Source organism: Protopterus annectens, chromosome 5.part0 (assembly GCF_019279795.1).
Source record: "Protopterus annectens isolate FY-2018-M chromosome 5.part0, PAN1.0, whole genome shotgun sequence".
Classification (NCBI taxonomy): Eukaryota; Metazoa; Chordata; order Ceratodontiformes; family Protopteridae; genus Protopterus; species Protopterus annectens.
Window position 1 is genome coordinate 560633307 of NC_056735.1, and position 17304 is coordinate 560650610.

Here is a 17304-nt window from a genome sequence, read left to right on the forward strand (position 1 = left end):
CTTGAGTACACACCTCCCATCAAGTACAGGGTCTCAATGTCACACCAAGTCATGGTCCGCTGTCCAAGAAGTATGTCCATGACATTTGTCCACTCACCTGCAACAGAGGCAGCCGTGGCTTGCACACATCTTACAAACCATTAAATGGATCCCATATCTGAAAGGTAGCACTTAAGAGTGGGAAAAGTAGCCTTACCTCACCACTACATATACCATGGCAAATACTGCAGATAGTCATGTATGTGTGTATGAAGTATGGGGCAACAATGATGTAGAAAATAAACAGATGCCCATCCAAAACAGATGACAAAACATGTTGAAAACTGGTCATGTCATGGAGGCTGCCCAAAAACATGCAGCAACACTGAGGGACTTGCAGGAATGTCTAGCAAGTACTGCCTGTGCAGTACCTGTGTCGACTATTGCCTGGATTCTGCATAAATGTGGCAAATGGGTTAGCGTAATAGGATGGATGAGTTGTCCCTCATAATACATCATCCAGGGCTCTGTACAGGTAGCATAAGCATAACATCAAGTCTCCCAAAGGCATGTATTGCAATGTGTAATGGTGTCATGAGACTAAGGCTCAAACCTACAGACAGCATTCATAAAGATTGCGTGAACCAAAAAGACAAGATAAAACTGAAGAACACAGACGAAGAATACACTTAAAACACCAGTTTATTGCACCTCTAGCACTTCGGCAACCACCTTTAATGACTATAAATCATCACATAATTTACACAGTTTTTTATACCCTAATACATCTAACAAGTAAACAAGCAGCCTAAACCAATTAATCAATAAACATTAAAAAATACTTAATACTACTTTCTCATCAGATAAGAAGCCTCCAGTTACATTCCACATTCAGACCCTGAGGAAATAAAGTGTCATATTTCAAAATGAAAATACTTTCTTTATATAACAACTTCTTTTTATACAAATCATCAGAAAATACACCCTTCATAATATGTTCTAAGATAGTGGCTTGTAACCCATTTGGATTAGAATTGTGAGCCAGCATAAAATGTTTAGCAACAGGGCTATCTTCTTTATTATTTATAATATTCCTGACATGCTCCTGCAGTCCAGTTTTAAACTTCCTTTTACTTTCTCCTATATATACAAGGTTACACGGACATTTCAACGCATAAATAATACCTTCAGTATTACAGCTATATATATTTTTAACCTCAAATGCATGGCCATTTATATACTTAAAAGTTGGAACAATATAATGACAAACATTGCAATGACCACAGGGTGAATTTCCTACTCTCTGCATGGTCCTATATTGCAATGTCTCAGTGGGATATTTAAATTTATTATGTACCAAAATATCTTCTAAATTCCTACCTCTACGAAATGAAATGCCTAAAGACCTAGACAATATTTTTTTTAGGTCCATTGATCTAAACAAAAAATTCCAGTAGTGCTTAACAATATCTATTAAAACATCACTGAAAACACTATATGTAGAGACAAAATAAACTACTCTTTTCTCTTGATTGCTGACATCTAACTTATACCCCTTACTTCCACACTTATAAGTACCAACTTTATGTTGTTCATTAATAACCTTATCTATAGCTGTTTGAATACTAGCTTCACTATAGCCCCTCAATCTAAACATCTCACTAGTCACACTTATTTCTTTAAAGAAGTCCATGTCAGTATTACATAGCCATCTAAGTCTCATACATTCCACATAGGGCAAGGAGACCAAAGTATGAACTGGATGACAGCTAGTCTCCATCAAATACTGATTACTATCAGCAAATTTTCTATGTACAGACGTACGTAAAGTATTGCTGTCCTCCAAAATCAGATGTATGTCTAAAAAAGTTATATCTTTGCCCACCTGTATGCCGTCAAAGGAAAGTCCAAATCTATTATGTTGCATAACTTATATAGACTGACCAACATAAGATATCCCACCTTTACAAATAAAAACAAGACCATCTATAAAACGAAAATAACTAACTACATAATTTTTAAAAAAAATCTATATGATATATCCATTCTAACTCATACAAACCCATCATCAGGTTGGCATACATGGCAGCAAAAGATGCCCCCATGGCATTGCCCTTGATTTGTCTGTATATTTGTTCATTAAACATAAAACATTATTATTCAAACAAAATTCCAATATTTCAATAATATAATACGTTACTGGACTATCACCCAAAAAATATTTTACAGCTTCTAGTCCAAACTGACACTGTATGTTAGTATACAAACTAACAACATCAACACTTATAAAAAACATATCTGCACTGCATTGCATTTTAGATAATTTTTCCAAAAAATCAAAACTATCCCTAATATAACTAGGTAACTTTATTACATAAGGGAATAAATATTCATGCAAAAATTTCCCATTATTAGATAAAACAATATTTTTGAGCAGATACAATAGGCCTACCAGGTGGGTCAACCCCACTTTTATGAATTTTTGGAAGACAGTAAAATAAACCTAACTCACTGTCATCAGTATTAAACTTTTTATCTTTGTCATTTGTGAAAAATATTTTAACCTCACTCCCTTAGATATAAGGCTGTCAAAATCATTCATAGCCTTAATATATTAATTTGTATTACTCTTAACATAGGTATTGGTATCATCCAGATGTGTCATACACATTTTATAATAATGAACAACATTCATCACCACTATCTTACCACCTTTATCAGATGGTTTAATAATAAGATGTTCATTATTCGCTAATGCCTGTAGTTCCCTCCATTCCTTTTTATTCAAGTTATATACCAACTTATGCTTATACTGCATAAAAATCAGAAAAAGCATTTTCTACAGCAAAATTCAACATTTGAGAAAAACACTTTATATGTTCATGCTGGTATGGAGGAATAAAATCACTTTTGCTCATTATTTTATCAGTTTTTAACAAACTATAGGCATTATAGTCACTTACATAGTCAAAGCATACCTCAGGGTCAGATACACAAGAATAAAAACTGTTCTCTAAACTATCAGATTCTAACCAACTACCATCACCTTCTTTATACTGGTTATTGGCAAAAAAATATATTAAATGTATCTTCCTACACAGTCTAAAAATATCACACTTTAATTCATGTAACCGAAGCAGCACTGTGGGTATATATTTAAGACAATAATTCAAAACATTCATCTGATCTACAGATAAAGACACACCAGAAATGTTACAAACAATAGAAATTTTCTTACACTCAGATGCAGCAGTTACATGGATTGTTTCACCCACATCTTTGTAAACAAAAGACACAGAACTGTCAAGAATATCTTGCACAACATTATTTACAGTCACACTAATACCATTTGCTTCTCTTGTTATCATTGAAACTGTGTCCTTCTCAATTGTTAAAGTTCCCAGACTGAAATCTTCCTCTCTTCCGCTCACTCTGCTCTCTCTGCTCTTCCTGAAACTGCTGGTTCCCTCTCCGAAAATCTGAGGTTAATCTAGATGGATTTTGAGCTGCTGGTAATGCTGGAAAATGCTCTCCTTCACCTCCACCATTAGAGGAAACACCCGAAACATCTGAAGCAAAAGACACAGTCCTAGAAGGAGCTGGTGATTTCTTAAAGGGACCAGAGCCTTTATTACGATGAAAATGTGTTGATTTTTGCCATAAAAAGGCAAGATTACTTTGATAGTCTTTTAGATCTCTTTTCAGTTTTGTGCATTTCCGATCAATGAGTTCTTTTTCATATTTATCTAAACCAATATTTACATCTGCTAAAAACTTATCAAACTGCATAGATGTAAGTCTTTTAGATAAGTCATTATAGGCAGCTCTAATGTCTTCCTTAAGCTTGTTTTGTTTCACACGATCTCTTTCTAATAGAATGGAAATACATTCTAAAGTACAACGATGAGCTGCCAATAACCATTTCTTAGAAAATTGCACATCCCTTTCATCAGACATATCAAAAGGAGTAAAGGGACTTTTAAAGGCTCTTAGTCCCTAGGTGTAATATCTAAGTCAACATATCTTTGCAAGCTTAACAGATTAAAGTATACAGCAGTTTCTTTATGCAGTAACTCTTCCAACTTACTCATTAAAGCACTCGATTCACCAGAAGGACTGGAAGAAGGGCCAAATTGTCCCACAGAGGCAAATGGATCATTCACTCTAGAATTCCTTGATTGTTCAAGCCTTTCAAAAAAATGTGAAGTAGAGGAAACACCCACTGAAGCAGAAGTATTGGCAATGTTGGAACCACCCATTCCTGTAGTATTCTGATGCATTACAAAACTGTCCATAGTTTTTTGACTACCTTCCAGTGTGTCATCCATTAAGAGCCTAGGGATCCCAAACGAAGATTCATTCGCCGTAAAAACAGACCAACCACTGCACGAACCAAAAAGAAAAGATAAAACTAAAGACCACAGACGAAGAATCTACTTAAAACACCAGTTTATTGCACCTCTAGCGCTTCGGCAACCACCTTCAAGGAGTATAAAACATCACATAACTTACACAGTTTATATACCCTAATACATCTAACAATTAAACAAGCAGCCTAAACCAATTAATCAATAAACATTAAAAAATACTTAATACTACTTTCTCATCAAATAAGAAGCCTCCAGTTACATCCCACATTCAGACCCTGAGGAAATAAAGTGTCATATTTCAAAATGAAAATACTTTCTTTATATAACAATTTCTTTTTATACAAATCATCAGAAAATACACCCTTCATAATATGTTCTAAGATAGTGGCTTGTAACCCATTTGGATTAGAATTGTGAGCCAGCATAAAATGTTAAGCAACAGGGCTATCTTCTTTATTATTTATAATATTCCTGACATGCTCCTGCAGTCTAGTTTTAAACTTCCTTTTTCTTTCTCCTATATATACAAGGTTACACGGACATGTCAACACATAAATAATAATAGTAACTGGAGGCTTCTTATCTGATGAGAAAGTAGTATTAAGTATTTTTTAATGTTTATTGATTAATTGGTTTAGGCTGCTTGTTTAATTGTTAGATGTATTAGGGTATATAAACTGTGTAAGTTATGTGATGTTTTATACTCCTTGAAGATGGTTGCCGAAGCGCTAGAGGTGCAATAAACTGGAGTTTTAAGTGGATTCTTCATCTGTGGTCTTCAGTATGCATAAATATACCTGTGGTGCACAAGTAACACCTCACACCACCTCAGGGCCACCATCCCCAATATTTAGCTTGCTGGTGCCAATGTATACCTTTAGGGTTGCTGTTCATTAGCTGGAATTGGCCAGTAGACATGGGGTGTAGAATTTGGAACACTGCAAAATAGCACTCATGTGTGGACCATAGTTGTCAAGCATCTGCAATAAGACTGAGGATGGGGAGGGGTGTTGGCTTGAAACACAACAGTGAACTGAAGCATACATCCAAAGCTTGCTAAGAATGGCTGTATCATAACACAGTGAAGGTTATGAATCATGCCAGACATAACCCTGACTCTACAGCAATAGTAAAGCCACTGTGTCACCTCCAAGGGCTGTGCAAATGAGCTGACCTTGCAATCTGGCATAGTTGGGGGACATTTGTATGACAGAGTGATCAAATAATGGCAAGTGAAGATGGGCCATGCTAATATACCCCTTCTAGTAATAGTGACCACTGTAGTTCACTTAACAGGTGCTTTAACAAACCATTGTGATAAAGGTGTGCACATGTATGCAAACCACATATTGTATGCATCTCATTCAGCATCTGCACGACTAACACATTTGTTTGATACTGCATTGGTTTGCACAGATCATCTGTCACATATCAGGTATTTGTAATGTGACAAATGCAGTATTGTGGCCCCATTGCATATCGTAGAAGAGGGTGGCATGTCAATAAGGGTGTGTACACTCTTCATATCCACATTAAGCTTTGAAGGTTGTCAGTGTAACTGGACTTTATTGCACAATATGCACTGATGATGAGATCTGTAAATCAAAGGACAGGCATTTATTACTGACATCAGCCCTCATATCATCCCACGTATGTGTCAGACAAACACATAGGGGCTGTGAGCAAAACAGCAAGCATAACTGCCACACATATACACATTCAGCAATGGTGTGTACACTTGTGAAGTATGGTGCACAGGACATGCCATTGTGCTGTACAGGTGCATAGCAATACTTTTTACATGGGTGCAGTGTGTTCCAGGGGAAGGGGCATCACCTACTAACACAACTCATGCATCACAAAGATGTATAATTTTGGTAACAAGGATTGAGTATGGCTGCATTTGAGTGCCACATGTCATGCATGTTGACAGTTGGATAATGAGAGATCTTTGTAATATATCTGTGCAACCTCACCTGCAAGTGTGTGTGTGTGTGTGTGTGTGTGTGTGTGTGTTTGTGTGTGCGTGTGTGTGAAAAAGTAAACCATAATGTACAGGTCTTAATTTACATTTCTTGTCTGTCCCTCACAGGTGGCGAGGTGAGTCATGGTCCCTTCTGCAGGCAAACTGATGTTAATGTCCATACATACTCTGACAATGATGATAGGCATAGTGAGACACAGGAAAGGTTGTCAGGGGCTGATTCTGTGCCATTGGTTGACATCCCACTTTTATCCACCCCATCCCTGCACACAGTCACAATGCCCATACATACCTCATCACCAGTGGGCATAGATGAGGGACAGTTGGCGGGTGGTGGCATGGGACAGGCAAGTGCAGTGACTATGACAAGTGTGTCTGTATACAGCAGCCAGATCTGGATGACCAGCGAGGTAACACATAAGCAGATGTACAGCGGTACTCGTAGGAGGGCTGCTGGCCATCATGTCCCTGGCAGAAATGCCACAGCAGGTATCACCAGATGCATGTTTTGGGCCATCATGGAGGCACAGGCACATATGGAGGGTTACACCAGAGATAGTCTAAGGCTCCAGAGGGCTAATCTTCCTGTTGTATGTGACAACATCCGTGAACTTGCAGGTGCCCATCGTTATTTTACAGAGGTCATGGATAGATGGTTTGGTGAGATGGTGAGTGTGATGTCTGTTGTAGAGCATGTGGTGGGAGTAGGGCATCAGCCACATTGACATAGTTCAGCAACACCAACAGATGGAGGTCTACGTGGATATGCAACAAGTCACAGTGACTCCCGTAGTGGCAGTACCAGCACCAGCACTCCATGGAGGGTGCTGTCCACACCACAACACAGCAGACCATGTGCACATGGTCCTAGTCCATTCCAAGAGGGATGCGGATCCAGTAGACAAGTGCCATCATCAGGGGAGAATTCCATACACCCTGCCATGTACGGTCTGCAGCTGTTCAATAATCTCCTGTACACGGCAGCCACATGGCAGAAATGTGTGCATACATACACACACATATCCCACGTCTGCACAGCCCATTTAATAAAGAACCCCTTAACCCATACACATGATGTCATACAAATGGCTCAGCTCAGGCCTTTGGCAAACCCACAACACACCCTGTGCATATGATGATACCTGTGCCACATCCCTGTCAGCCATACCATTGATGCAGAGACATGCTAATATGGTTCTGATGCACAGGGTGAATGTACTAATGTTTAGCAATGTAATGCTGCTTAACATGTTTTCAGCTGGAATGATTAATGCTTTCATGTCAGGGTGTGTAACTGTCTAGCCATGATGCATTATCGCTGTTTTTAACACTGACTAATTGTGATCTCCATAATGTATTCTGTTTGTGTTCTAGGTGTCTATGTGTCAGCTGGATGTTGGTCTGCTGTCCTTTCCTACAAGTGATGTGGCACTGTGGTGACACATTGACTGTGTCATATCCCAGGTACAGCTGAACACAAGTAACAGGTCTGTATAACAGTTACTGTATGTGCCACATGGCTGATAGATCTGAGGGGTGTATACAGGTGAGTGCATGGTGGCTGATGTCAGCAGCTTTTCTACAGTGGACAATGGTAAGTGTACTGGGTAGCACACACCAAATGTTTGTGAATAACACGCACACACAGAGGCTTTTGTGTTGATGCAATACACAGAGAATACTGTTCACATGGATGTACTTCATTTTGCAGTGAACTCATTTTGGCAAATGTAATTCCACCAAGACCAATTTGCCAAAACATCACATCAGTAAATGATCAGTCCACCAGTTTAATGTCATTCACAATGGTACTGGCAGGTTATATGTCCCCTTCCCCAATGTAGTGCATTCCTGGAGTTGGTAACATAGGTATACTCATGAGGGTGGCACAGACCCCTACTTTGGAGGGTGTGGGGTGATGTAGAACCACACATAGTGTGATTAACAATGACTTAACCTGTTAACATAAACTGTACAGTATAACAACACACTAAGCAGGGGGATATGCACAACAATAACCCCAATGTGGGTGGCTGTGTCCACAACAACCACACACATGTATATATACCAACTCCAGTATCGCTGTACAGTGGGGAAGAGGGCATTTTCACATCCACTACTAGTTTTGATGGAATGTATTTTCACAAGATGATTGCTCTGAAACGTTACCTTTTGCCAGTTAGTTCTCGGACAGATTATCTCCTGGGACATATATTTTCTGCAAACTGAAGTACATCCCTTCACATACACACACACACTTACTTGGCAACACTGAGAGTAGAACCCCTATCTAGGTACTTATTTTTACTTATGTGTTTGGTCTTAATTGAACACACCACAGAGCTTTTAGGGTGAGGTGTGTCCCGAGTTTCATGTTAAGTGAAGAACATCACCAGGCCTTGTGCAGTACATTAATGTGGTGTGTACTGGGTGTTAATGAACAATACATAGTATGACCTACTCTCATATACATATTGACAAACACATACAGTCATAGACACATTTGATAGACTTGGGTTTAAAAGTGCTAACTACCTTATCAGTGAGTCTATTCTGTTACAGAGTTTTTGTACACATTACATGCATCATTGGGCTGGATAGTTTAATCAGTTACCTGTACGGTTGATGGTGATAGCGGTCCACATACAAGTGGACCTTGGGACATGTACTGCGGGTACCATGGTTGTAAAGGCAGTATACCCAGAACCCACACCCCACATTGGATATTGTACTCACTGAAACCCATTATAATGCTCTGACATACCCACAATCATGCATTAACCAGGACTGCAATACAAACCCTTGTCTAGCTAATCAGTGCTACTACAGGGATATGCATTTATTGCATATGCCACAGGGATAGTAGGGTGAGGGTTTGTCATGGCTCTCCTAATGTCAGTAACATCGCCATCCCTTATAATGTATGGCAAGGCTTATTGTATTTGGAGAATCTAGCCTCAGAATGCTGTCTCCTACAAATATGTAAACTCACACACAACTGCACACACATACAAACACTTTCCAGGACTCAGAGGGTAACCCACACCTATCTACCCATTTGTAGAACAGTGTTATGCTGGTACTGCAAGCTCCAGTTAGCTCATATGGTGAAGAGTGTAACAAGGTACATTCAATGTTAATTACAGCAGCAGACATTTCTAAGTATAGCAATGGGGTGTAGTGAGTGAGAAGGCCCTCAGTCTATTTTCAACTACAAGTTTACAAACACACAAACACTGTTATTCTCAGTAATACACACTGACACATTTGTAAGTACTGAGGTCCATAGGTGCAGGTGTTCCTAGGTGTGCACCAGGCTAATGTCCATGGAGAGATGAGAAGAGTAGGGTATGTGGTACAGTGGTATCATGCCACCTGACATTTGTCAGCAAGTCATCTATCAACCGATGCCACTTGAGTGATCCCCAGGGTGACAGTTAAATTCAACATCCAATCATCTGGTTTTCTCTTACAGAGGGACAGTGAGGTGCTCCAATTGACATGTATGCAACATATATTACATAACACGGCCAGTGTCTGGGTTAGAGACCTGTAACCAAGCATGTTCTGTTGATAGTGGTAGTCTGGTTGAGGTATCCATGGCATATGGTGCATACAGGGTGGGGTTTCCTAGCGGTGGAATTCATAACACAGCTGCGCAGACATATCAGTGTCAGTCAATCAGAGACTGCCTGTAAGCAACCAAGATGGATACCTGACATCTGCACATCTGTACAGAGGACAGTCAGAAATTGGCTAGCCAACAGGTTATGCATTAGGGTGAATGTTTTGACAGATAGACGTCTGACACTGATAGGTATGCCATTACTACATGGCAGCAGCCCTCAATGACATGTCCTAAACACACAGTAGTCTACAGTTAATATCAACATATCAGATCAATATCCAATAGAAGATACTTAATAACATACAGCTCACACACCAAGAACACAATAGTCAGTACTCAGAGTCCAGCTTTGCATGCAGGAGTGTATGGTTCCAGTACTACAATGTGCAATCTACTCTTACTTGGAAAAGCACTGTTAAAAGTAGTAACATAGGTTCATAGGTTCATAGGTTAGTACTAAGCTAACTGCCCTTGCGAGCCATTGTAAGCCTAGCCAATTATCCCTTGTGAGACTCAAACCCTGCACCTTGTGTTTGTAAAGCAAACACCTTAACCATTAGGCCACCCTCCCAAAAGGTTTATTTGCCGAAACTCGGGATTGAACCAGGGACCTTTAGATCTTCAGTCTAACGCTCTCCCAACTGAGCTGTTTCGGCTCATAATGATACAATATATGCAAGTGTGACTGCATATAACCTGGAATACTTCCCATGTAGGAAACACATGCAAAGAGAAAAGATTGTGGTACCAGCCATGTATACTCAGTTGTCCCATACAGTATACTTATACCCCTTGCTACTGTAATGACAGCACATAGAAGCATGTTATATACATGGAATTAAATACACCTATTAAAGATGTCATTACCCTGCTATTTTATCAGACTGGAATGTGAACACTGGGGATTAGGGCTGAGCTATGCTTAGCAAGATGTAAGCATTGCTTAAATGTAAATGCTAAGCAGATTTGTGCACTGGTAAGTAAAGCCTACATGGCATAAGTCCCTTTTTGTTTAACCATACGTTAGCACCGCTATCACACAAACCTGCGCAAACCCACTTAAAGATGCTCAAAACTGCCTTAACCACTCTGTATCCAACAGCCCTTGTTCTGCCAAGCAAAAAAATAAACAGCCCTTGCACCCAGGACCTTGTAGACTAGTCACAGCACTTAATCACAAAGCCATCTGAGCTGTACAAATGCCTGTTGCTTGTTCAAATATATTATTCAGTACACATACTGAATAGCAGTGAACAACTACTTTGACTACTACAATAGTTTACTACTTGTTAGTGAAAATAGTGTTGAATCAGTCATGTTTTTATATATATATAAATATAGACAGATCAGATAAATATAGTGGGATACATCTGAGAGGGTATATACAACACGTATGTTTACACATAACAAGGATATATATATATATACATATATATATATATATATATATATATATATATATATATATATATAAATATATATATATATACATATGTAGATATATGTGTACATGTACATACATATATATTTATATATCTATATATATATATATATATATATATATATATATATATATATATATATATATATATATATGTGTATGTATGTATGTATAACATATGCCCATAACATGTAGTGGAGTTATACCTCCGCACCATAACTCAAAACCTCTTAGTGCAAGGGAATGTAATGAAAGTATTGCCTATATAAATGTAGAATGTTGCTACAGTAAGAGGTATTATGTCAACAGGCATGTTGTGTAGGAAGGCTCTTCTGAAACTGACATGTACACCATCAGTTTTTGATAGACATCATAAAATCATCGTAGTGAAGCATCACACAAATCACAGTAATGATCCTGTGGAATACAGCAGAAATATGACCAATAAGCGTGGACAGTCTAAAACAATCTGGTCATTCCAGAGGTATACACAGAACTCCTTAATGCAAGATGTGTGGATCAAGCCTGACAAAGGGGATGTTTACAACCATAAAAATGGGGATATAACACAAATACTGGAGTAGATAAGCTCACACAGTTGATGCATTCACACCCTCCTGTCTGTCCTAACACATATTAACTGGAGGAGCAGTGGTCCCAAGCCCACATACTTCCTACTAGTTAGTGACATACATCTTTACAGCATCCCACTGCATTTTCAGAAATACACAACACATATGGTTCCCAGCAACAGTACATCTGACTAATATATGGACATAACATCACACTAGGTAAATACACTGAGCTGCTAGGCATGTCACTAAGCACTGTGTAAACTACAGGCAGACTGCCACAACACTAACCCTAGTTTCCTATGGGGGAATACACATGTAATTGCAAATATAGCAGGCATTGCAGGCATGTAACAGCAGGGAGTAACAGGCACCAGTGTGAAAGTGCATACCCACAATCAATATGAACACATTCACATTATAGTAAGCCTACTTAATAGTACAGTATATGGACTGTGTGAACAAAACCATCGTCATATTTACCACTCACACGCTAACCCTACATATACTGGCCCAATTCCCAATGTAGTCTGATGCCTGACTGTGGTATGAGGCATGTCTCAGTCTGGCCCTACAAACATATACACTGATAGGGTACCAGAAACTGGAGCAGCATGCAATGTCAGATAGAACAGGACCAAGAACACTGACATCTGTTACAGTCTGTACACAGCCCAAGTAACATATTCACAATACACTGCTACACAATAGTGACACTCTGTCAACAATCACCATAAGTACACAAGCCTCACTACTGTACAGACTATAACAGAATGTCCAGGTTTTGTCCTCAAATATAAGGCGTACTATACATAATGTGTCTGGCAGTCTGATATATCACTGACTTGTTATCAGGAATGATGTCAGTAAATAATGATATATTGTACATATGCACCTCTTACTGCATGACATATGGACAAAGGGTGACAGACTTGGGGGACTGAGGCACAAACACAGTGTCAATATTGACATATTGCTGTGATAAACTGAGAAAATTGCTGGAGTAACAGGATTTGTTGTGACATATCTCTTCTGAGGGATATGAAGTCAGTAACACACATGGATGTCATCATTTATTGACTGCAATCATCAGAGTATACTATTGCATTTCTAAAGACAGAAAATATGTAAGTAACACACCACATGTAAGACTCCAAACTCTGGCCAGTCTGCAGATAGCCCTACAGGTGAGAGTTTCCTCAACCACATAACACTGTCATGCCAGACTTTAAATCATGCAGAACAGCCATATCCACACAGATCCTATTAAACAAATATTACTTCCAATGTAGAACAGCAATACTTAGATTCTGTCCCTATATCTAGCACATCCCCTCCTGTGTGTTGGCCTGTCTCCATAGTGTTGTTGTAAGAAGTATTTCCAACTACCCTCTGTGATGCTGTTTGTAAGTCACCCACATGAATTCCTGCTCACAGTGAAGGAAAAGGGCCAAGACCCACATGAATTGCTTAGCTATAGGAGTATGTTTCCATGCAATTAGCTATAGGAATGATACCACAGCTGTTCCACATGCAATTAGCAAGTGGGAGACTCCAATTCCTGCACAGGCCATCAGCTAATCATGAGCATTACCTACAAAAGTCAAGCTGCTGTCTATGCAAAAAAGATGTATTTTTCCACATCTACCAGACAGGGAGAGAGAGAGAGAGAGTAAGAGAGAAAGTAAGAAAGGAAGAGAGAAAGAGCCAAGGAAGTTTGTGTATGATCCGTGGGTGGAGAGTGGTACCTGGGTATTATAACAGTTGCCCATATTGTTTACTAGTCCATACTGTCACACAGTAATTGCAGATGGCAGTAGACATTTATGGCTGTGGATTGTCTACAACAATCTCTACAGTGTTTGAAAACTGTTGGTCTTGTAATGTGGATATTGGGACATATAGGTCCTCAGTATAATAATGCAGCAAATCCCACACTGCAATGGATCCGGTCATTAGACAATCACCCCAACACCCATGCAGGATACTGATGACACACAGATGCACTTACCAATACTGAGTTTCAAACCCCTACCTGGCTATGCATTGCTAATATAGTGTAATGTAAGTTATTGCATGTGCCAAGAAGCTTACATGTTGGAGAGTTGTCCAAAGGTATCTTTGAAGGTGAGTGACATCAGCAGCAGTGCTAAAGGATGGGTAGGGGAAGTGTAGTAAGTGTGAATGTTCACAAAATCAGGTATCAACAAACACAGAGGCACGTGCACAAACCAGGATCATTATAGAACATGTGTTTGGGATGCTCAAGTCATGGTTTTGCTGCCTTGACATATCTGGTGGAGGCTTGCAGTATTCTCCAGCTACATGTACATGAATGTTCATAGTATGCTACACAATATGATCCCGTGGAAACAGCTGCAGCAGAAACAGCACAGCCCCCACCATTGCCAAGCCCAGCACAGGTACAGAGGGACTCAGAGGAGGAACTTCCTGAGCCTACCCCTGTAGGCAGAAGGAGGCATGCCCACTATGCCCAGGCCTTGGCAAAAAGGCAACTCATAGCACACACACTGACACTGTAGGGACCCAGGGACTGATACATCTCTCTGACTCACACATACAGTAAAAGGGATGCCAAACATGACACTACATGTGCTTTACCATGTATAGGGAGTGTACTATGTGTATCCGACATAGTCAGCCCTCCAGAACCATTCTAAGTACTGGCACAGCAACAAGGTAAGTCACCATTCCTATCAATTACTGAATGGAGTAGTATGTTCTGCAAGTTGTATGTATGGTATGGATGCAAGCATGCAAGGGAATTGGGTGACTGAATGGGATAGCAGTAGACAGCTGACAGCTATATAGGACAGCAGGAAATCCATAACAGATACTGATGTCAACATACTAGGGATTACTACACAAGGTAACAACTCCCACCGCAGTACATGTGATGGCCCAAATAACTGTGGGTGTCAATAGGTCACACACATGGATGCCAGTGAGGGTCACATACCCACCACCAGCCTCACCCAGCAGGACAGGTGTACACCCCCCTCCAGACCTACACATATATATTACAACAGGTCTGGCAGTAAAATTTTAGTTCTGAAGGGTAAGAAGTCTGAAACTGAAATTTATGCCATTAAAATCTAACATGTGTACTCTACTGATATGCCTCCTTTCTGCATGATAGGTCACAATACAATATGAAATGGAAGCCAACAGAGTAACTGAAATACCAGTGCAGTCATTGTAAATGTTTAAAGTCTTCAGGTGTGCACCCTCCACACAATCCCATTTAGAAATGCAGTAACATGTAAGTTTGAAGAGTAATATCATTGGAGCACAGATTACCAGAGCTGTCCCAAAATGCATTGTTGCATGTGTGCAATATGCAGGGGTCAGTGTGGTAAGTTTGTTGTGTGTTTAATATTGCCTGGAAGTGGTCAGCATGTGGGCCTGGATGGATGTGTCTCAGTGGCCTAGGTACAGCACAGTGATCAGCAGGGCCATGTTCCAACAACTGCAGTGCCAACCACACTGCTTCCCAGTTATACTCATGTCAGCAGTTGTACATGCTCACTGTCCAGATGTCAATATTTGTCACTGTCGGAAAGCTGGACACGCCATGAATGGGGGCCCATACATAGAAAAAGTACACAGGTGGAAGTAACCTACACAAAGTGCATATAAAATAACTGTCAACTGCACACAACTTTGGAATTATACATATTGGTTAGCATCACATTAGTTGTCTCTCTAGTATGGAATACTGGTAGTCTGGCCAATCACCAGCAGATGTCCACACACAAACCAACATAAGGGGAATGTCCCAGGTGTATCTGTGAGACAAGTGCCAGTAGCTTCCATATTGCACATGCACACAGCTCACCCCATCATCAGCCACAGGTTTATCACAGGTCATATCCTTGCTGTAGGAAATGAGTGCAGCATGAACCCAATCTCTCTATAAGAATACATACATGTCCTTTTACTTGCTGGAAAAAGGAATGCCATGCCTTATACACATGCCCGGTATGGAGAGACTCCAAAATCTCCAATTAATCCCCGTATCATACTGTCTATGTGGGTGCAATCACTACCTCAGTTACACAGCCATGTCTCACAAAACTAGGTCAGGAATTCTACATCAAAAGATACCAATCTGTCCAAAAAACATGCCCTAGAGATTTCAAACATACTTCCACACATCAAATGACATGCTTGTTGGACAGGTGCACAACTTAGACACTCTCCATATTATGGAATATAAATCACATACATGTGAAGCAGTGCACATCACTGGCCACCCACAACAGACATCTGGATGAGTAGATGGGGAATACAATACCCACCCTTCAGGACCACTCCAGTGACTATTCTCCTGAGCCACACTGGGGACTATTGTCATGTGGCCTGATTCCAGGATATTCCCTTGGGCTAGCCTTGTAGAGCCCTCAGGCAGATTCACCTACTACACACCTATGAAGCAATGAACCCATGGATCTCAGTACTTGCAAGTATGTGTGTGTGTGTGTGTGTGTGTGTGTGTGTGTGTGTGTGTGTGTGTGTGTGTGTGTGTGTGTGTGTGTATGTGTGGGTGAATAGTAATCTCAGTGTGTTTGGTTGATGAATATCCCCTATGGCTGTGGTTATGTGCAATTGGATGTGTGCCCAAACCACAACATGTACCATTCTCCACTCTACAACTGATGTACTCAATTAACATATACCCATGTACAATCCTCAGCCCTATAATCTGTGAGGCATATGCAATCACTGTGTTACAGACCTGGGACATCCATGCAGATACAGCTGTACCCTGCCTAAGACATGGTGGATGTGTTACCGCACTGCCATACCACTTGGTCTTGATGCAGGGTCACATCCTGGTGGCACACATATACCTAGAACAGAAATAGTATACAGCATGTGAGAACACATTCACTCAGCACTTCACTTGTGGGGGAGAGAGGGGTAAAGCTGGCACTGAATGTGTTGCCAAGACTCAGGCCAATATCCGTTGTCTCAAGATAGGTATTAACATTGTGCAGTAACTCACAGCACTTGTATTTAATGCTGTGGAGGTTGTTGATGCAACTATCAAAGGCTGTTGTGATTGTCATTAGTGTCTGCTGCATGTCTGCCTTCATAGATGCCTGTAGGGGATTCCATGAAGGATCCGAAGTTTTGTTTGAGGCTAACAAGGGAGTTCAACAGTCATGGGACACCACCTTTTTCTGCAGCAGTGTCCTCCTTCTGTTGTACACTTTAGTAATGGCAGGGGACTATCACATTGTCTCCCAGTGTTTGGAGAACAGTGTCTGGGTTCTGTTGGCTCTGGCTAGTACCATATATTCATG

At 40.2% G+C, this 17304-nt stretch overlaps 1 non-coding gene across 1 annotated transcript; it reads right to left on the reverse strand.

The window, feature by feature from the left end:
• Nucleotides 1-10544: 10544 nt before the first annotated feature.
• Nucleotides 10545-10617, reverse strand: TRNAF-GAA. The gene has a single exon. It is a non-coding gene; the product is annotated as a tRNA-Phe (tRNA).
• Between the last annotated feature and the right edge of the window lie 6687 nt (nt 10618-17304).